General features: G+C 44.2%; 1 long non-coding RNA gene across 1 annotated transcript in view; it reads left to right on the forward strand.

Moving 5' to 3' along the window:
- The window catches only part of LOC125400713 (uncharacterized), a 30,241-nt gene extending 8,073 nt beyond the window's left edge, over positions 1 to 22,168 (forward strand). Inside the window, exons 3-4 of the long non-coding RNA XR_007232068.3 lie at positions 19,419 to 21,459; positions 21,633 to 22,168. This is a non-coding gene — a long non-coding RNA (uncharacterized LOC125400713). The remainder of the gene's footprint in view (positions 1 to 19,418; positions 21,460 to 21,632) is intronic.
- The last annotated feature ends 795 nt before the right edge of the window (positions 22,169 to 22,963 follow it).

Genomic DNA, 22,963 nt, shown 5'->3' on the forward strand with positions numbered 1-22,963 from the left:
AGCAGGAAGTATAGGCGGGTCAACCAGACAGGAAATAGAGGCGGGGCGATGAGAACAGGAGAATTCTAGGAAGGGGGAAGCCCATTCCTCACCAGTCCTGCCCAGACTACGGAAGAAGCAAGATGTGATCTGCCCCTCTGAGAAAGGTACCGTACCATGTGGCTAACATAGATAAGAATAATGGGTTACTATAAGCTACAAGAGCTGATAAGAAGCCTGAGCTAATGGGCCAATCAGTTTGTAATTTTATGGAGACCTCTGTGTGATGTTTTGGAGGGGGGGGGCTAACCAGCTGTGGGAACTGGGCAGGACAGAAACCCTAAAAGCAGGCTCTCCTGTCACAGAGAAACATAGGGCAAAAGTTCTTAACTTATAGAAAACTCTAAAATATCAATATGGGTACAAACATAAGCAGCATTCACCTTGAGTACACGTCTCTGCTCACCAGTGGAGACACACTGTCAGGGAGATTGCTAGGGAATACTACTCTATCTGGATTTTACCTGAAATGTTAGGACACAGAAAATTCGAAAGTACTTGGCTAGACACAATTTTACAATTTTTTTTTTGTAAATGCTCATTTTTAAAGTAATAGTAGTATCAGGAAAAATATGCTACTGAAGACAGTGATTTTTACCAGAGTGTGAAATTGGTTCAAATCAGAAGCTGATTGATGGTGTTTGTTAAGTGCATTAAAAGAGAGAGGTATGATTGTGATAATAAATGTTGGAGGCTCATGTTAAGAATTCTTTTTTCTCCTGTCTTTCATGTTTTGTTTCATGTTCAATCATTCTGTTTCTGTTGAGATTTTTTTTCAGCATGACAAAAATAAAATATAAGGAGAAGCAAAAACTATCATACTGAAGTTGGGCACAACAACCCAACAGGGAGAGAAAGAGTCCCAAAAGCAGGCAAGAGTCGGAGACCCACTTGTTCTCAAACTCAAGGGTCTCATAAAAATAATGAGCTAATGTAGCTATAGTAGATGCACAGAAGACCTGGAGCAGACATGTGTAGGTACTTGTGCATGCTAAAGATTCTTTTCCTTTTTGGCATGGGAGTCCTTTGTCTGCAGGTATGCATGCAGGCCAGAAGAGGGCTTCTGATCCCACTGTAGATGGTTGTGAGCCACCATGTGGGCTGGGAATTGAATTCAGGTCCTCTGGAAGAGCAGCCAGTGCTCTTAAACTGGCTCAGCCATCTCTCCAGGCCCCATGTTAAGGTGGCCCAAAAATTTGAAACTATTTCCACCTTGTCTGAAGGTCAGAGAGCCTGAGGTTGCTCAAAGTTGTTGACAAGTGTGGTAACACATCCTGACCCAGGATGTGGTTACTTGGTTCTTTTGACATTAAGATGGCATATACAGGTAGATCCACTCTATCCTGACAGAGAGGTAGTCAGAATGTACAAGCCTACATCTGCTCCTTCTTTTGTAATGGGAGGTTTGACCTAGGGTGTGGCTGCCTTCAGGATGTTTGGTCTAGGGTGGGTTCACTGCTTAAACAGTAGAATGCTAATGAATGAATTAATGGCTTGGTGGCTCAAAGTATTGAAACAATTATGTGTTAGAGTTGTCCTTGGTATCATGTTAAAGAAATCTTTTATTGTCTTCTTCCCCCTTTTGTATTGGGGTATAACAACAAAAGTGTATGGAAAATTAACCAAGGATGATTTCAGTACTCGCTGGAACTTCTTCCCAGTGCTATCCTGCATTTTCTGTTTTATTATTTTACTCACGCCTTTGTATTCTTTACTAATTTTTCTGATCCCCCATGCCCCTACCCTGGTAAGTGGTATTTTTGTTGAGGCTGGTCCCCGGCATAACTTGATAAAGGCAATTCCAAAAATGACCCATAGGAAATCTCACAATGAGAATCCATTAGGCATATATAACGTGGAGGAACAAGATTGCTTGTTGTCGCAGCATCTTTTAAAACATTGTGCTGGAATCATAGTCAAAGCAGCAAATTAGGTGAATGTAAATAGACTGTCACAATGTGGGCATGGCTCTCTATTAGCTAATCCAAAGGAGCTACAGGAAATCATTAAAATAATTGATGCTACTATGAAATGAACATATGAAACAAAACTGCATTAATGTGAAACCCTTAGGTATAAGATTTTAAAACAATTACAGTAATGAGCAGGGAGTGGTACCTGAGGAGTAAATGTAAAATTAGGTGTTTAAGTTTTTCTATGTCAAATACATTGAGCTTCATTTAGATTTAAAGACTTTATATGTGCGTGAGTGTTCTATATGCATATATGTCTGTGTCCCCACATGTCTGCCTGGTGCCCTTAGAGCCTAGAAGATGGCATCAGCTTGATTTGGTACTTAAATTCCAGATTGTTGTGAGCTTCCCTCTGGGTGCTGGAGATTCTGCAAGAGCAGCAGGTGCTCTTAAACCTCCGAGCCATCTCTCCAGTGCCTTCATTTAGATTTTTAAAGGAAGAACTGAATATGCGTGCTTTTACGCCATTCTTGAACAAGTGAGTATCATGGGGGGAGGGGGTGGATTCGCAGTCTCAACTTGATGTACGCAGCTGTAACTAGGCTTAGGTTGACACCATCATAAAGGAGTTCTAAAGATTCTGTGGAAGAACAAGCTGTCAAGTGCAGCCGTTGGGTTCACAGTGCCTTTGAAGAGAACTCCAAGCCAAACGTTATGAGAATGTTGGATTTTGAAAGGTACTTTTTAAACCATTCATTGAGTGAGCATAGATTGAATACTTACTATGTGCCACAGTGGTGACAACAATGGGTGCCTCTCCTGAGTTTTGCAAAGTACCAGCAGATAATCACATGGATAAACATTTTCAAGCCCTATGTTGTGCTTGGAAGGAAAAATGAAGTGGCATGAAAGAGAATGTTATCGGGATGAGGAGCTTTCCTGGGATCACTGGGACTCAGGGGACCATGAAGAGGAGGGCAAATGGAAGTGGAGGTAGGGGGAAGATGGTGTTGGCGGCGTGGGGAGGTGTGGAATGCTTCCTGTATGTCAAGGCACCCCCGTGGAGGCAGATGTGATTTCCTGTGATATGGCCATGGTGCTTGTGGAGTCTGGGGGTTCACCTAGGTTTCATGTTTCCACCGAGTGGCCTTCTCTCACTGACGGCTTCTGCAGAGAATGCCTTTTCTTACAGGTTTCTGAACTTCTCTTAGCCAAGTACATGGCAGAAAGGTATAGTTTCTCACTCTCCTTGGACAAATGTTTGGAAACATGATGGGAGGAACCACAGAGGTGAGTGCACTAAAGGCAAGGGATTTGGAAATAGAGAGGTGGACCGGGCAGTGGTGGTGCATGTCTTTAATCCCAGCGCTTGGGAGGCAGAGGAAGGCAGATCTCTGTGAGCTTGAGGCCAGCCTGACCTACAAAGTGAGTTTCAGAACAGCTAGGATTGTTGCTCAGAGAAACCCTGTTGAACAAGAAAAAAGAAAAATAATAGAAAGATGAGGGTTGACAGGATTGCTCAGTAGATAAAGCTACTGACTGCACAAGACAAGTTCAATCCCCAGAACATACAAAAAGGTGGATGGAGGGAACTAAACTCATAGGGTTGTCCTCTTGATGCCATATGTACATTGTGGCATATACACATACATGTACGCATGTAACATGTACACAATAATTACAAAGAGATCTTCCTAGCCAGGCTGGAGGGGGTTTCGGGGGGAGAGGCTCTGGGAGAACCCAAGCAGTACTGAGTATGGAATCAGAACTGAGATCGCGACAGGCTTTCATGAGATGGAAACAGGAGGAGTTGCCTCGTGACTCTCTGTCTAAGGCTACGCCTAAACGAAGGGATGAGGCCTGTTGATTTGGAATCTGAGCCGCAGAATTCACCACGGAACGCTTCCCCTCATAGGGCTTGATTTGTGCTTTAGATTATTTATGCTCCCCACAGGGCACTGAATTCTCCCGTGTCTGGGGTAGGCACCACATGTTACCATTAACTTGGCTGCTTTCCCATGATGACAAAAGTGGAAAACTCTAGATTTGGAGTAAAAAAGGGTGGTCCCTCGGCCCGCCTTGGTCTGACCCCAGGAAAACACTTGATAATTACAACTTTATAGTTTAGTTAGCTTTAAACTATGAACTCCTATGTACTGAGAGTCACACTAAGCTGATCTCTGTTAGGAGTGTGTTCACATTTAGTGGACAGGAAACTCAATAACTAAGTTCGGGGATAGACTAGTGTTCCCCACATATCACTGTATTAAGCTCTCATGATTATGGCTGTGGTATGGAGAAGGGTCTTCACAGAGATAATGAAGGACTTCCTATCGGAGTCCAGTCCAAGCCCAGACCACAAATTATTTCTCTACCAGACCCCAACATAAACTCTCTCTGGACTGGTGTGGAGGCGCGAAAATAAAAACACAATTTACATGGTTTTATCAGGAGGGATTAGATTCTCAGAGATCCCTCATGATATCCATGATATCCTGAAGAATTTCTCCGTTTATTCTTCAAACGGCCTTTATACCAAAACTTAACGTAGGGGAAACACATTAGCATTCTGTCTCCTAGGTAACCAGGTCAATGGCTTTTTGTCCCCTTCTGCATCTACCTATCTGCTCTGTATGCTAGCTGTCACGTAGGCTTGAATTGAAAGGAGCAACAGCATCCTGACCCTTAGTTAGGGCAGTGATATCCTGTCTGCAGGGCTACGTGACCACCTCAGGTGGGGTCTGTGGCTTCAGAGCCTGGCTGCCACTACCACACCATAAAGAAATATGGGCCTACAACTTCCAGATGAAGTCTTCCTGGACATAGAAAGGGGAGGGAGATGGACACATGAAGACAAAACACAAGGTGGTCACATGAAGGCAAGGCAAGGATTACAGCTACCCAAGTACCAACCCCAAAACATCAGTGGTACCAGAGCTATCCCTACCCCCAAAGAAAGGTGTGGGACAGACTTTCTAGTGGAGACTGTAGGGGCAACTCCCCCAGCATCTCTCTTTAGACTTCTAAGAGACCCGGGGTTTCTTTAGTTTTAACTCATCCAGATTTATTTATTGCAGCAGTCACTTCAAACTAATATACTGTGCTACATCAACCAGGCAGTGATTGGAAAGCTGGGATTTATTTAGCATTTCTTACTCTACCCTCATAGTAATGATACAGTAGGGACACTTGGAATTTTTCTCCCCGGAAAAGTGAACAACTAAATTCTTTGACCCTAGGTCATCTTGAATGTCAGTTTTCTATGACTCCGGGGCGAATGTGAAGATGAGGCTTCTTTCAGTCTTTTACCAGAGCATGGCGGGTTTGATGGCAGTGGGCTGTGGGGGACCTTATGTGTAAGAAGAATTCTTGGCTGATGTTAATGAATAGCCCCATTTGATTTAGTGCAGTAGACAGGGAAGAGGTGCATTAGGAGAGAGAAAAGTAACAATAGCACTTGGACACAAAACACACTTGTCTAGGTATCAAGTAGAGAGGACATCGAAGAGCCCCACAATATTTAGAACACTCAAATAACGGTCGGTGGGTTGGGATTGCAGAAAACCAAAGTGAACTTTTGAGCAGTGTTTACAGATAGACAAGCTAAAAATGGGGATGGGACTGTTCTCTGCCACTTTGGGAGACCTATGGCAGTGAATGGAGAAGGCCAAAAAGCTCATTAGATATAAGATATCCATGGGGGAAAAGACATGGATGGGTGCCAAAGTGGGTTGAGGTCCATTAGATATACTGGGTCCACTTACCAAGTGAAAAAGAGGGGTATGGTCTGAGACTTAATATTAACTATAAACTGTTTGGCCTGTTAGCTCAGGCTTAATATTAACTAACTCTTACAACTTAAATTAACTCATTTTTTGGTGTAGGAGGTTCTTCTGTTCATGTGTTACTTTCATTGGTTAATGAATAAAGAAGCTGCTTTGGTCCTGATAGGGCAGAACTTAAGTAGGTGGAGAAGACAGAACTGAATGCTGGGAAGAAGGGCAGAGTGAGAGACGCCATGGATCTTCTGCCCGAGACGGATGCTGGTTAGAATCTTGTCAGTAAGCCATAGTCACATGGCGATATACAGATTAATAGAAATGGCTTAAGTTAAGATGTAAGAATTAGCCAATAAGAAACTAGAGCTAATGGGCCAAGCAGTGTTTTAATAAATTCAGTTTCTGTGTGATTATTTTGGGTGTAAGCTAGCCAGGCGTCCGGGACAAACAAGTGTTTATTAGTTTATATTTTTATTAGTTTATATTTTACCATGAGGCTTGTGGCTTGCTACCTCTCATCTTGCTTCTCTAGTGACTGCTGGTGTCTCCCCAACTTTGCCCTTTTCCCCCTATATCTTTCCTTGGATTTACTGCATGGCTCTATTCTGCCAAATTAGCTTCTTTATTAGCCAATGGTAGTAAAACATATTCACAGTATACAGAGAAATATCCCACATCATTATTGTTGAACATGAGTAAGGAATGTCAGGAGACCATCTTATAGGGCTGTGGCAACAAGGCTCTTGTTGTAAAAATTTGAATTAACTGTGTAAATATGTGTTGTATTTGTTTCACCTTGCCTACCTAAGGCACCTGATTGGTCTTATAAAGATCAAGTAGCCAATAGCTAGGCAGTAGAGGGATAGGCAGAGAGAGTAAGTAAGAGGAGAAATCTAGGCATTAGAGAGGAAGAGGATGAAGGACAAAAAATTGGACACAGCCAGAACCTGAAGCCAGACAGCTGCCAGCCAGGCAGACATGAGAAGCAGTCAAAGGAAGATATACAGAAGGAAAGAAAGGTAAAAAGCCCCGAGGCAAAATGTAGATGAAGAGAAACAGATTAAGTTTTAACAGCTAGCAAGAAACCAGCCTAAGCTAAGGCCAAGAGTACATAACTAATACCAAGTCTCCATGTCATGATTTGGGAGCTGGTTGATGGCCCTAAAAAAGTCTGCTACAGGTTCTAATCATCAGGTGAGTGGGTGGGGGGGTGTCAGGGATTTTTGCATTTTCTATCAACTTGATGAGGCAGTGATTCTCAAGTCTGATATTTTGATACCTTCATTCTTCATCCCTTTCCTCTCTTCAGTCTCCGAGGGATGGTTTTGGCCAGATCTATTGGATGAATTATTCTATGTGTTGGAACCACTGAGGGTAGTTTGTACCCAGATGTAATGATTTGGATAGAAGTTGGAATAAAACATTTGCTGCGTAGGTCTGAGATCAGTATTTGAAGTGTTTAAACTCAAGTCCTCCATAGAAGAAGGAGACAGAAGATCAGAAATTGTAAAAGACCACAGGAAACGGGGCATCAGTGCATTAGCCCGTTTTGAGTTCCTGTACCAAAATACCTTCCTCTGAGTAATGTATGAAGAGGGTCATTTTGCTCACCATTCCAGGCATCTGAGAGCATGGTACTGGCATCTGCTGGGCTCTGGTGAGACCCTGGGGGGATGGGATTATGGCAGGAAAATGTGGGAGAAGGAGAAGTCACATGGCGAGCCTGGAAGCTAGAGGAACTGATTCACTTCTCAGAACTGGGATCTTGAGAGATTCTTTGGAGAAGGCTGTACATGCTGGGATGTAATTAAATATTTAGTGAATTAAATATTTACTGTAAAGTTTCTGACACCTTGTCACACTGAGGATGAAATTTCTAGTTCATGAGTATGTAGGGGACATGCTACAACTAATTCTAAGCAGTAGATACAAGCGGAGTGGTTGGAAGAGTAGTGGGGGTGGGGGCTGGGAGAAGAGACACAGGCTGTGGTGGGTGACAAATGCCTGATATAGCCCCTGAGCAGCACCAGGGGCACTTGGGGACAGCCCACAGCAGCTCAGCTCTTGGGACAGTGGCAACAGGACTGTATATGTTTGCTGCACATTCACCTTGCCACTTTGGGCACCGTGTTGAGCGTTTCCTATGCCTCCAAGGCTTAGTGGCAGCAACAGCGGTGTGGTAGGGCAGCTGGATTCTGCTTTAATTTTTTTTTCAAAGTTTATTAAATTATGAAAGTTTCCATTTCCGCCCCTCCTCCCAACACCCTCCCACTCCCCCTCCTCCTCCTCCCTCTCCATCCCTAAGAGCAGTCAGGGCTTCCAGCCCTGTGGGAAGTTCAAGTTCCTCCCCCCTCCCTCCAGGTCCAGAAAGGTGAGTATCCAAACAGACTGGATCCCAAAAATCCAGTATATACAGAGGAAACAAGTCCCAGTGTCATTGTCAATGGCTTTTCAGAAAGGCTCCGGGCCAGCCACATTCAGAGAATCCGGCCACATTCAGAAAATCTGGTTGGATCACATGCTCATTCAATCCCAGTCCAACTGGCCTTGGTGAACTCTCATTAGATCAGTCCCCTTGTATCAGTGGGTGATCGCACCCCTCACGGTCCTGAGTTTTTTTTTCATGTTCTTCCTCCTTCTGCTCCTCATTTGGACCTTGGGGGGCTCAGTCGGTGCTCCAATGTGGGTCTCCGTCTGTATCGCCATCCATCGTCGGATGAAGGATCTATGGTGATAAGCAAAATCTTCATCAGTATGGTTGTAGGCCAAGGCCGGTTCAGGCACCCTCTCCTCTGTCCAGAGAACAATCTGGGGATCTCTCCTTGGACCTGGGATCCCATTTATAATCAAGTCTCTTGTAAACCCTAAAATGACTCCCTTAGTTGAGATATATTCTTCCCTGATCCCATATCCATCCTTCCTCCCTACCCCCATCTCAGTCCCCTGAGTTTTCCCCATTCCTCCCCTACTCCCTTCTCTCTAACACTCTCCCCTTCCAACAAACCTCCCACCCACCCATCCATGCACCCGAGGTTACCTGGGACTCTTGTCTATTTCCAATCTCCAGGAGGATAACTACATGATTTTCTTCAGGTTCACCTTCTTATTTAGCTTCTCTAGGATCACGAATAATAGGCTCAAAGACCTTTAATTATGGCTAGAATCCACTTATGAGTGAATACATACCATATTCCTCTTTTTGGGTCTGGCTTACCTCACTCAGTAAAGCGTTTTCTATGTCCATCCATTTGCATGCAAAATTCAAGATGTCATTGTTTTTTACCGCTGAGTAAAACTCTAGTGTATATATGTTCCACACCTTCTTTAACCATTCTTCTATTGAGGGGCACCTAGGTTGTTTCCAGGTTCTGGCTATTACAAGTAGTGCTGCTATGAACATAGTTGAACAAATGTTTTTGTGGTATGATAGGGCATCTCTTGGGTATATTCCCAAGAGTGGAATTGCTGGGTCTTGAGAGAGGTTGACTCCCAGTTTCCTGAGAAACCGCCACACTGATTTCCACAGTGGCTGCACAAGTTTGCATTCCCACCAACAATGGATGAGAGTTCCCCTCTCTCCACATCCTCTCCAGCATAGGCTATCATTGGTGTTTTTGACTTTAGCTAATCTGACCGGTGTAAAATGGTATCTCATAGTTGTTTTGATTTGCATTTCCCTGATCGCTAAGGATGTTGAGCATGACATTAAGTGTCTTTTGGCCATTCGAAGTTCTTCTGTTGAGAATTCTCTGTTCAGATCAGCACCCCATTTTTTAATTGAGTTAATTAGAGTTTTAGTGTCTACTTTCTTGAGTTCTTTGTATATTTTGGAGATCAGGCTTTTATCTGATGAGGGGTTGGTGAAGATTTTCTCCCAGTTAGAAGGCAGCCTTTTTGTCTTAGTGACAGTGTCCTTTGCTTTACAGAAGCTTCTCAGTTTCAGCAGGTCCCATTTATTCATTGATTCTCTTATTGTCTGTGCTACTGGGGTTCTACCTAGGAAGTGGTCTCCTGTGCCTATGTCTTGTAGACTACTTCCCACTTTCTCTTCTATCTGGTTCAAAGTGGTCGGATTAATGTTGAGGTCTTTAATCCATTTGGACTTGATTTTTGTGCATGGTGATAGATATGGATCTACTTTCATTCTTCTACAGGTTGACATCCTGTTATGCCAGCACCATTTGTTAAAGATGCTTTCCTTCTTCTATTGCATACCTTTAGCCCCCTTGTCGAAAATCAAGTGTTCATAGGTTTGTGTGTTAATATCTGGGTCTTCTATTCGATTCCATAGGTCGACTTCTCTGTTCTTATGCCAGTACCAAGCTGTTTTCAATACTGTAGCTGTGTAATAGAGTTTGAAGTCAGGGATGGTTATACCTCCAGACGTTCCGTTATTATATAAGATTGTTTTGGCTATCCTGGGTTTTTTGTTTTTCCATATAAAATTAATTATTGTTCTCTCAAGGTCTGTGAAGAAGTTTGATGGGATTTTGATGGGGATTGCATTGAATCTATATATTGCTCTTGGTAGAATTGCCATTTTTACTATGTTGATCCTCCCAATCCAAGAGCAAGGGAGATTTTTCCATTTTCTGTTATCCTCCTCAATTTCTTTCTTCAAAGACTTAAAGTTCTTGTCAAATAGGTTTTTCACTTCCTTGGTCAGAGTTATCCCAAGATATCTTATGCTATTTGTGGCTATCGTGAAAGGTGAAGTTTCTCTAATTTCCCTCCCTGCTTCTTTATCCTTTGTGTATAGGAGGGCAACTGATTTTTTGGAGTTGATCTTGTATCCTGCCACCTTACTAAAGGTGTTTATCAGCTGTAGGAGTTCTTTGGTAGAGTTTTTGGGTTCGCTCATGTATACTATCATATCGTCTGCAAATAACGAGAGTTTAACTTCTTCTTTTCCAATTCGAATCTCCTTGATCCCTTTTTGTTGTCGTATTGCTATTGCTAGAACTTCTAGCACTATATTGAAAAGGTATGGGGAGAGTGGACAGCCTTGTCTTGTTCCTGATTTCAATGGAATGGCTTTGAGTTTCTCTCCGTTCAGTTTGATGTTAGCTGTTGGCTTGCTGTAAATAGCTTTTATTATATTTAGGTATGATCCTTGTATCCCCAATCTCTTCAACACCTTTATCATAAAGGGATGTTGGATTTTGTCAAATGCTTTTTCAGCATCTAATGAAATGATCATGTGGTTTTTTTCTTTCAGTTTATTTATATGATGGATTACATTGATAGATTTGTGTATGTTGAACCAGTCCTGCATCTTTGGAATGAAGCCTACTTGATCATAATGGATAATTTTTCTAATCTGTTCTTGGAATCGGTTTGCCAGGATTTTGTTGAGAATTTTTGCGTCAATGTTCATGAGTGAGATTGGCCTGTAATTCTCTTTCTTGGTTGTGTCTTTATGTGGTTTTGGTATCAGGGTAACTGTAGCTTCATAAAAAGAGTTTGGCAATGACTCTTCTGTTTCTATATTGTGAAATACCTTAAGGAGTATAGGTATCAGCTCTTCTTGGAAGTTCTGGTAGAATTCTGCATTGAAACCATCTGGCCCTGAGCTTTTTTTGGTTGGGAGGTTTTTGATAACAGCTTCTAATTCTTCGCGACTAACATGTCTATTTAGATTGTTCACCTGGTCTTGATTTAACTTTGGTAAATGGTATTTATCTAAAAACCAATCCATTTCTTGTACATTTTCCAACTTTGTGGCATATAAACTTTCGTAGTAAGATCTAATGATTCTCTGAATTTCCTCTGTGTCTGTTGTTATGTCCCCCTTTACATTTCTGATCTTATTAATTTGAGTGTTCTCTCTCTGCCTTTTGATTAGTTTGGCTAGGGGTTTGTCAATCTTGTTGATTTTCTCCAAGAACCAACTTTTTGTTTCGTTGATTTTTTTGGATTGTTTTCTGTGTTTCTATTTTGTTGATTTCAGCCCTCAGTTTGATTATTTCCAGTCTTCTACTCCTCCTGGGAGAGTCTGCTTCTCTTTTTTCCAGAATTTTCAGGTGTGCTGTTAAGACTCCAATATGTGCTTTCTCCATTTTCTTTAAATGGGCACTTAGTGCTATGAACTTTCCTCTTAGCACTGCTTTCATTGTGTCCCATAGGTTTGAGTATGTTGTGTCTTTATTTTCATTAAATTCAAGGAAGACTTTAATTTCTTTCTTTATTTCTTCCTTGACCCAGGGATGATTCAGTAGTTGACTGTTCAACTTCCACGCATTTGTAGGCTTTCTGGTGTTTGAATTGTTATTGAATTCTAACTTTATACCGTGGTGATCTGACAAGACACAGGTGGTTACTAAAATTTTTTTGTATCTGTGGAAGTTTGCTTTGTTACCGAGTATGTGGTCAATTTTCGAGAAGGTTCCATGAGCTGCAGAGAAGAAGGTATATTCTTTCCTATTTGGTGGAATGTTCTATAGATATCTGTTAAGACCATTTGATTCATTACCTCTAGTAATTCTCTTATTTCTCTGTTGAGTTTCTGTTTGATTGACCTGTCCTTTGGTGAGAGAGGTGTGTTGAAGTCTCCTACTATTAGTGTGTGAGGTTTGATGACTGCCTTGAGTTCTAAAAGTTTTTCTTTTACATAGGTGGGTGCTTTTATATTAGGGGCATAGATATTCAGGATTGAGACTTCCTCCTGATGAATTGTTCCTGTTATGAGTATGAAATGTCCATCTCCATCTCTTCTGATTGATTTTAGTTTGAAGTCAATTTTATTAGATATTAGAATGGCCACACCAGCTTGTTTCTTAGGTCTGTTTGCTTGGAAAACCTTTTCCCAGCCCTTTACTCTGAGTAGATGTCTATCTTTGTGTTTGAGGTGTGTTTCTTGTAAACAGCAGAATGTTGGATCCTGTTTTCGTATCCAATCTCTTAGTCTGTGCCTTTTTATAGGTGAGTTGAGTCCATTAATATTAAGTGATATTAATGACCAGTGGTTGTTGATTCCGGTTATTACTTTGTGTGTGTGTGTGTGTGTGTGTGTGTGTGTGTGTGTGTGTGTGTGTAGTAGAGTTTGTGTGTTTCTCTTCTTTGAGTTGTGGTTGTGAAGGGTCGCTAGATGTCTGGGTTATTGCAGGCAGTGATGGCAATGTTGGATTCCTTGGGTTGCGATTTTCCTTCTATTACTTTCTGTAAGGCTGGATTTGTGGCTACGAATTGTTTAAATTTATTTTTATCCTGGAATATTTTGTTTTCTCCGTTGATAGTGAATGATAGCTTGGCTGGGTATAGTAGTCTGGGCTTGCATCCATGGTGTCTTAGTTTCTGCAGTACCTCTATCCAGGATCTTCTGGCTTTCATGGTTTCCATAGAGAAGTCCGGTGTAAGCCTGATAGGTTTACCTTTATAAGTTACTTGACCTTTTTCCTTTGCAGCTCTTAATATTCTTTCTTTAATCTGTATGTTTTGTGTTTTGATTATTATATGGCGAGGGGATGTTTTTTTTCTGATCCAGTCTATTCGGTGTTCTGTATGCTCCTTCACCTTCATAGGAATATCGTTCTTTAGATTGGGAAAGTTTTCTTCTATAATTTTGTTGAATATATTTTCTGGGCCTTTGATCTGCTGTTCTTCTTCTTCTTCAATCCCTATTATTCTTAAGATTTGTTTTTTTTTATTATGTCCCACAATTCCTGAATGTTTTGTGATGAGAATTTGTTGGATTTGCTGTTTTCTTTGGTCAGAGCGTTTAATTTCTCTATGGTGTCCTCAGAGTCTGAGATTCTTTCTTCTATCTCCTGTATTCTGTTGGTTATGCTTATTTCTGAAGTCTCCGTTCGTTTATCTAGATTTTCCATAGCCAGCCGGCCCTCGGTTTGTGATTTCTTCATTGACTCCATTTCAGTTTTCAAATCTTGAACTGTTCCCATTACCTGTTTGATTGTTTTTTCTTGGTTCCCCAGAATTTCACTTACGGATTTACTCATTTCTTCAAACTTTTTGGTATATTTCTCTTCCATTTCTTTACTCATTTCCTCAATCTTTTTGTTATACTTATCTTCCATTTCTTTACGGCAGATTTTCACCTCCCGCTTAAGTTCCTTTATTATTTTCATATAGATCCGCTTAGAGTCGATTTCTTCTATTTCTTCTGGAGTAGGGTGTTCAATTCTTCTCATTTCGTGCTCCCTGGATTCTGGAGATGTCATGTTGCCTTTCAGGTTGTTGGAGGAATTCTTGCATTGGCGCCTGCCCATCTCGACCTCTCTGGATGAAACTCCTCCGCACTCTCTGGATAGAACTCCTCAGCACTCTCTGGATAAAGCTCCTCAACACTGCAGCTGGGATAGCTGGCCTTCCCAGGGCCCAGGAGACAAGAGTGCAGCGTCAGTGGGGGCAGGGAGGGGTCTGGTGAAACACGGAAGACCCTGCTGCAGAAGCTGAGGGGGGAGGGGCTGTGCTCTCTTCCCGGGCTGGCTGCCCAGGCTAGCACCCACTCACCTCTCCAGGTAGAACTCCTCTGCACTGCTACAGGGGTAGCTGGTCTTCCCAGGGCCCAGGAGACAAGAGTGAATCTGCTTTAATTTTTATCATTGGTGAAACTGAGGGTGGAAATCATGATCCCAGCTGCTTGGCTACCTGGTGGTAGGGTTGGCCATCAAGGCTATGTCAAGCTGCCCCTAAGGCTTGGTGCCTTAACTCCCTGTCCGACTAGAGGTCTGCAGGCAGGCCTCAGGCATCAATACTGGGGAAGACTCCTGGGATTCTGTCTATTGAACCAGTTCTCCTTACAGAGAGGATTGTGGCCTGCAGAGGGGTGTGCGTCATCTGCCCGAAAGTCTCACAGTCATGGTAAGCTTCAGAGTTGGGACAGGGTGACTGGAATGATTCTCCCTCTCTACCTTTATATCCTACCTTTCTCTCTCTCTCTTTCTCCTTCTCTCCCTCTCTCCTTCCTCTCTCTGTCCTTTCTCTCATTGGGTGCTGAGGGATTCTGGTTCCCTGTCTGCTTCCATCACTGATGACTGAGCAAACCTTAGACTCCCCATTTCCCCCAGTGTAAATTGGAGTCCTGGAGCTGGACTCGAGCCTAGCTCAGGTGGTATCATTATCAGGATTAATTACACGGATGGCCAGAGGCTGAGCCCTTCCCTAGGATAAAAGGCCACTTAAAGATGCTATTAACAGTATTATTTTTTTTAACTGCTTGAATTTATCGGCAACCAGAGCCCTTTAGGATGATATTAAAAAATTAATATAGAAATGATCCAAAATGGAAGCTCCCATTGCTGTTGCCATTTCCTGGTCAGCATATGAAATGTTGAGTTTTCCATCCAAGTGTCAGAGAAGAAATGATATACCTTGCAGATCTATTATCAGGAACTGGAGCATGCAGTTTGTCACAAGCCAGATCTCTCTCTCTCTCTCTCTCTCTCTCTCTCTCTCCCCCCATGTGTATGTGTGTATTTATAATTTATATGGAAAATCCTACTTGCAATTGCACTTGACTGCTCACTAGGAGTCATCAAGCAAGCAGAACAGGCATTGGAGCAGCAGATCTACATCCATGTGGAAAAGGAAAGAAATTTTATCCGAAAAATCGGTACATCTGTGATATTTGCTTCTATGTTTTCCTTTTCAAAAATTATGTGTTTGTGTGTTTTGGCTGCATATATATATATACGTCTCTGCACCATGGTACATGATTTGTGCCTACAGAGGCCAGAAAAGAATATCAGATTCCCTCCCTAGAACTGGAGTGACAGAGATTTGTGAGCCACCATGTGGATGCTGGGGATTAAACCCGAGTCCTTTGAAAGTGTTGTTAACTGCTGAGCCACCTCTCTAGTCCACTCTGTATTTTAAAGATAGAAGTAATCCTTCAGAACCTAAATCAAAATTACATTCACTCACCAAATCATGCAGAACAAACATCTAGTCTCTATTTAAGCAGGGTCTCATTGTAAAGTACTGGATGTCCTGGAACTTGTTATGTAGACCAGGCTGAACTTTAACTCATGGAGATCTGCCTGCTTCTGTCTCTAGATTGATGGGATTAAAAGTGTCCCCAACCAGGTCTAGCCAATGTCCACTTTCCTGGGTGACATTTTCCTGCCTAGGTCTAGAGTTCTAGAGTTTTAGGATTGGGCAGTTCACAATCCAATAGAGGAAAGTAGTCCTGATCACTTTGGGTTCAGTGATCCTTAAGGCTTGGCTGCTCTGGCCAGTCCTAGGGGCTCGAATCCTGCTCTGAGAGACTGTGACTCAATTGACTCAGGTGGGAGCTCAACATCTGATCTGCAAGAGCCCCAGGTGAGGCCAAAGCACAGCTTCTCACAGAGTCGTGATGCCGAGTCTAAGTGAAGCAAATAAGGGCAGGAACAGGGAACCTAGTACTTCCGCATGGCAACTTTCTTCTCATCCCACCTCTGCTCGATGAGCCGATATGAACACAGTTCTTGATGAGCTGATATGAACACAGCCCGTTCTAACTCCTACCGTCGAGACCGCCCTGTTGATTCTCTGTGTGTGCCCTTGGCCCTCCAGCGACGCTCAGGTGTGAGGGTAGGGCTTAGGGTAGCATCCTGTCTTCAGAGGGAGGTGGCTGGGAGGAATGGTGCCTATGATTTCTGGCAGAGTGTAGGTACTGGTCCTTTGTCTACTAGGGAACCTCCCCACGACATTCACTGCCGTTGGAATCTGGGCATCATGTGTATGATTGGTGAAAAACATCTAAACGAAAGGAAATTGTATTTTCCCTTGGTATGGAGGTTCACACCAGGCGCGAAGTGGAGAGGGTAGTTTCAGGCATGATCTCAGCGTGGAAAATACAGGTGGTCAAGAGTCTTGGGTGCTGGAGGCATGACAGGGCAGGTATGTGGTCAGTTGGCACTTGAGTGGCTTCCCTTGCTCTTGCAGTCCCTGGGGCCTTTTAACGGCCTCGTGTTTAGGTGCGTGGGACGAACAGGTGCACACTGGGATATTCTCAGGTATGTATTCGGGATCCTTCCTCTCAGTGATGTGGGCCAGGGTTTGAGCGGCTCTCTCATTCCTTCATAGCCGACCTTAGGAAGCACATGAATGTGCATCCGAGTTCACTCTTCTTCGACTGTGAGTGATCCCATAGCAGCTGGATGAGGGTGCTTCTCAGGGTTGTCATAGAAACTCAGCATCTCAGCTCATGAGGGTAGTAATCAGGTTTCAGCAGTCTCAGAGCCCCTGTGAGCCAGTGGCAGGCCTCACACCAGCTCACAGTGCCCAAGCCCTCAGGTGCCGTCTGGACTTGCTGACTCCTTTCCCTTGTCGCAGCCCTCACGGGAATTCTATTTATTTGGCGGTTTACTTGCTTGTGCGGTTCAAAAATGGCTTTGGCCCCACTTTTTATTTTCTTTCAAAATGGCCAAGAACTTGAAAAAGCAATTAGCCCTGGGAGTTTGTTGGAAGAAGCAAAGCTTGCTTTATTTAAAATGAGCCTCAATTGACCATAGAAATCAAGAGTTCTTACCAAAACTGATATTGGAAAGACATACATCAGTGATTTTATTTCCTTATTACTGTTTGCATTGGAAATAAAACCCTTTCAAATGAAGAGTCTGTGTGTTGGAGAAAAATTATGGGACCCTTCTGAGATTAACAGCCCTAATATGGCCCACAGAGATACAGTGAGAGGATTTTTATCAATACTCTGCCAATATAAGTACACTGGCTTCTGGGATGAAATTGCCTGGGCTGGGAGAGTAATTTGATCTTCGAGGAACTTTAATCAATGTGCTTCTGTTAAGCAAATATTTCCAACTTTGGCAGGGTTGTCTGTTGCGTGAGTTTCCTTCCTCTGCCAATGTGCTGAGCTGGTCCCACTAATTTCCACAGGTGAGACAGGGCCGCTGGCCTCTCAGGGTTACTTTTTAGCATGTTGGGAACTGGAAAGGATAGAATTTCATGAGCCTTTGCAACCAGCTGCGGAGCACCTGGGGCAACGTTCGCACCAATCAGGGTGACCACCCTCCAACAGTGCCTGCCCCCCACGTTGCTGAGGAGGGCTCAGTTGTCTGAGGTTTACTTTGGATGCATTTTTAATTATATTGGTTGGCACACACCGGGAAGGCTGGGCCAGGCCACAGATGTTCCATCTGGAGAAACTTTCTGGAATGTACTGTGCTGAAGACTCTACTGGCAGAAGCAGTGGATCCGTTCCTGAACTGGAGGAGAGGAGATTAAGATGCATTGCCCTGGGTCCTTTTTGGGTCACCCAGAAGCCTTTCTGGGCATCCTTTCAAATTATAGAATCCCGCCTGCATCAAATTCGCTCGAGGGAAGTGTGACGTTGCTGTGGTTTTAGCCACTACTCCTTCAGCCCTCAGCAGACTGAATTGTTGTATTTATGTATTTAAATTTATATTGCAGAGAGATACATCAGAAGCCGTGTTGAGGCTGCACCAAAGATAAAGGGCACAAGGTTTATCTGTACACACGTTCCCCCATATTGCGTATCCCCAGAGCAATGCATGAGCCTAGTGCCTCTCGGCTCTCTGTCAGCATCTCTGCCTTCTAATTGCTCTGCTGATAGAAGGAGGGCGACCCTCGGTCCTCAGTCTGTGTTGTTTGCCATTCCCTTTATTTTTTTCCCCACCATTAAGGTTCAGACTAAACATAAACACTGGTCTCAGTGAGTCCAAGGCACTTACTTTTGTACTTTGGGTGTTTGGTGGGCATTGACTACTTTGTCCTGTTATTGCATGTTTGTGCTATTCCAAGGACAGAGACTTGGAGTTGGCTCCTGACGCCCTGCCTCTGTGCCAACCATGTGGAGCCACCTGTCACTTGTGGCTCTGGGCAATGAGCTCCAGCCTATGCCCAGCTCAAGCAAGCTGGCTCAGTGGTTGTATTCTGTACTTCCGTTGGTGAGACTTGTTGCAAGGGTCCTGTCTACTCCAGGGCATCTTTCAGGAGGAAGTAGTCTTTCTGGGTCTCATGTAGCCCAGGCTAGCCTCGAAGTCCCGATCCTCTTGTTCTTGTTCACACCTCCCAATGCCAGAATTATAGGCGTGCACCGCCATTCCTGTCTGGATACTATGTTTCTAATCTAACCAACTTATGTAGAAAGCCCTGAACACTGAAGGGTCATGTAAACTAACTTATACTGTCGTCGTCTTTTAGCAAGGCCTAGGATGATAAGTCTTCCCTGGTGACAATGACAGTCACACGTCTGTGTGTCTTCTGTGTGTCCAGGGCAGCAGACTTACAGGGCATGTACGGTAGGAGTGGTCCTCTGTCACTGAGACATCACCTAGGTGAAAAACATCTCCAAAATGAGACACAGAATTTGCCAAGTAAGGGATCCCTGCTATCAAAGGCCTTGTCACTCTGGGTATCAGTTCAGAAGTCACCCTCGGCCCAAAATTTGGGTCCCAAGGTATGTGATTCAGAACTGGCAGTCAAGACCAAAGCTCCATACACCGTCTTTTGAGTTTTTGTGGGAGATTTGGAGTTCCTTTCAGGTGCTTCCGGTGTCATTTACCTTAGGCCTACAAAAAAAATTCAAGCATGGGCTCCTTGCGGAGGAGGTCAAGCACGCTCCAGCTGCCATATCTATTTGGTTTGCCAGTGAGTAGACGGCAGTAAATGTTTCTTATCGTAAGCAATGAAGGGATAATTTCCCATTTTTCCCAAGGTTGTGTGTTTCCTTTTAAAATTTCTTTCATGATTTTATTTCCTGTAGATAAATGGACCATTTCTAAACGGACAGATACCGAGATGAATTTCTGCTTGTCTCCCGAGATTTCCAAATTGCCAGCTAGTGCTGAGAAACGGTGTCTCTGCCTGATTGGTTCGTATCAATGAACAAAGGATATATGTCCCTGGGACATGCCAGATTCCAACTCTTTGATAAAGTGTACGAGAGTAACTTCAGAGGGTTTGCCTCCTGAAGGGTGTGATTTATTGGAAGAAGGCCAGGAACCGTGAATGCTCAGCCATACTCTGGAAGGCGCCGCCATCAGTGCTCACAGGAAAATGCAATGCTTTCTGATCGTTACAAAGAGATCTTAATCAGCAAAGAAATATACTTTATCAGAACAGTTATAACTCCTGAATCCCCTGGGGGCTTCCACAGTGAGATGCCCATGCAGGGGGTTTTGGATGGAGGTGTGGTTGAGAACAGTCATCATTTTTTTTCCCTTCTCCTCTGTGAATTCCACCTGGGGCTAAAATAGAGCCTGCCCCAGTACTGTGGCATAGCGTCTACATCTCAGAAGTAGAGGGATATCTGCTTCTAGGTCGGGGAGAGACTTGCTTCTGTTTCATTGTGTAAGGAAACAGCTTGCCTGGGGACTGAGAGAAACCTCAGAGGGCATTTGTCTCCCTGTGCTGACGTGCTCATCTCGTTCTGTGATCGCCACAGGTGAGGAGATTTGAAAAAGCAGAGCTTTCGTTTTCGTCGTTGGCAGGGTGCCTGATTTTGGTCACAAAATGTGATCTGAACACTGTGCATTGTAATGGACCATACACAAGACTGTGTGGATTCAGGAAGAGAAACTCCTCCCACCCGTGAAATGGGGAAAATTTAATTGCTGCCTCTGACAACACACTCCTTTCTTACTCATGGGCTGAAGCATGGCTGCCTACTCTGATAGAAAATGTCTGTGAATTCATCATTGCTGAGATTAAGGGAACAGGGGTGTGTGAACGTTCATTTTTCATGGTATTGTTTCATCAAACAGCTCCCAACCCCCCCATGCAAGTTCAAGCCAACCTGGTCCTGCCAACCCAAACCTCCCCTCCAAGCATATTTTTGCAGGCAGAAATGGAAACATGTACTCTGAGTCAATATGGCTTTAAATCTTCACTGAAGAATTCCTTAGCAAAAGTCCTGGTTTATTTACACTTAAAGTCTATATCCCACATTTTCACCAAACAGCGTATGATGACATTCATTAAATATGAAAAACTCTTAATCTTCTCTTCTCTTTGTGGATGACTTGGTTCTCCTTGTGTCTGGATGCAATGGGTATTGTTTGATTTCAAGTGACTCCCTGAAACCTGCCTGCAGTTTCAGGTCTGAATGCCCGTGGTGGGCAGAATGGGTGTGCCCCTGAGATAGAACCCTTGTTGTTATTTCTTTTTCTGGACTTCCACTTTGTAGAGCTGAAGTGGACGCTTAAAAGAAATCTCACAATAGCTCAGAATTGAGTATGACAGAGGGTTATTTATTTAGGGGTAGACTCACAGATCACAGTCCTCTGCTCAAACAGGAACAGCAACTGAAACCCGCAGCCGGAAGAGAGGCCAGATGTGCGTTTTGCACAGGCATTTATAGTATAAGAGGCCACGCCCAAGTGGGCAGGTAATTTAAAGGCTACTGGAAGTAGGAATTCCTACAGCATAGAGCCAAGCATGGGCCTTTCTTGGAGGATTGCCCTCAGGCTTCTTGAGTTCTCCCTGTGCTGAACACCCAACTCCCACCTTGCCAGTCACTGGACCTTAGCTCCCTTGCTTGAAGTTTCTCAGCTGCGCTTGGAAACACTTGCCTGTTATCACTTTCTTTCTAAATGCAGCAGCACTGCTGGGCTTAAAGTGAACAATGGGAACCAAATACTTCAGATATTAGAGGGAAAAGTGTGGTCTACGTATGAGCCTAACAACCTTCGAGGAGCTCCTTTCTATCACACCTGTTATAATCTGCTGGCCTGGTCTGTCACCTGGGTACCCTGTCCCTTTAAGAGACAAGCTCTGTCCACTCCAAACCTCCCTCCTCCACTGAGGTAAGTGGACCCCCTCATTTTTCTGGAGAAGCAGCTTCTGCCTCTCTCCCTTCTCCCCACTTTCTCCCCTTTCCCTCTTCTCACCTTCCCTTCCCTCTCCATAGCCCAGTAAATCAACTATACCCAAACACTCTCTCTGCATGATGTATCTGTCTGTCTCTCACCCGCTGCAGTCTCCCACCTGCCAAGGGGATTCCTGGAAGCCTCAGGTGACCCGCTGCTGCCCCTCATGGGATCGTTGACCCTCGAGGGACCTGTCCCCCACCACCTGTTTATAAATGATAACATCGGTGCATGACTTGTCCAGGCTCTCTCCATGTTCCCTTCTGCCAGTGGGTGAGCCAGCTGAGGACACATGGGGACCCTGGAATTGGACCACTTTCCAACATTCTGTGTGTAATTATTCAGCCACAGATAAGGCTGTACTTCCGGGCACGCACATGCAGGCAGACCCTTGGGAACAAAGGGCCCTGTATGGCCCACATGAGCGCATGTGTGGTGACCTCCACGTGTGACTCAACTGAAACCCTTGAGTGCATGCGTGGGTCGCCCGTCTTCTGTGTCATCAGCGTGTGATGTAGTCATGCCAAGCCCCTGGGCGCATGTGCTAGGCAGCTTTTAAAAGTTGGACGGGTCATTTGCTCCTTCTCTCTGCACACTGTTTCCCAGGCCTGTCCGCACCTCCCCTCTATTAAACTCCTAGAGAGTTTGTTTGTGTCTTGTGTTTTCTTCTCATTCGCGTCAGATAATTTCATTAGTGCCGAAACCCGGGAGACTCTCCCGCCCCAGGCCCCTCTCCTGGGTCGGAATCGAAACCGGGGATCTTCTCAAAAACAACCATGTGTTCCATATACCTGAGCACAATCTCCCCGAACAGCACCAGCTTCAGTTGGTGAGTTTTCCCATTCTGGTCAGCTTAACCATTTCTCCGAACCCGCGGAACTGACCATTGAACTCCAGCAACCCTTTGATGTCCCTAGAGATGGGGGGACCACCCCCAACCACGGTCTTCAGAGGCCACAGTTGTGCCCTTCACTGACAATCATCTATGGATTGCTTCCCTTAGTTAAAGTTTGAACCTTCCCGGGCCAATCCACCCACGACTGAGGGCCCAGGGTCCCTCAGATTCTTCGTTATCTCTCTCTTTTTTTAAAAAATTTCTTTTCTTTCCCTTTTTTCCTGAAGCTGCTCAGAGCAGCTTCTGGCCTCTCTGGGTTCGAGTCACCGACTGGATCCATCCAGGCCTTACCTTCCCACTCATGGCTTGAGGGGATACCCACACGAGTTGTGTGAAGGTCGCGCTGATTCATACCCTGCCCTGATTCACACCTCACCCACAGTCAAGAGACGTCTTACTGTGGGCATTGTGGTGTTGCCATTTTGTGGGTTTTCATGTCTTTGACCATGGGAAGCAAACCTTCAAACCTATCAACCCAGCCTCCTCCCTGGGGTGCCTTTCAGAGGCCCTAAAACGTCAGGCCTTAATGCCCTACCTGCAGATTCC

The sequence above is a fragment of the Myodes glareolus genome, chromosome 24, assembly GCF_982192425.1.
Source record: "Myodes glareolus chromosome 24, mMyoGla1.1, whole genome shotgun sequence".
NCBI lineage: Eukaryota > Metazoa > Chordata > Mammalia > Rodentia > Cricetidae > Myodes > Myodes glareolus.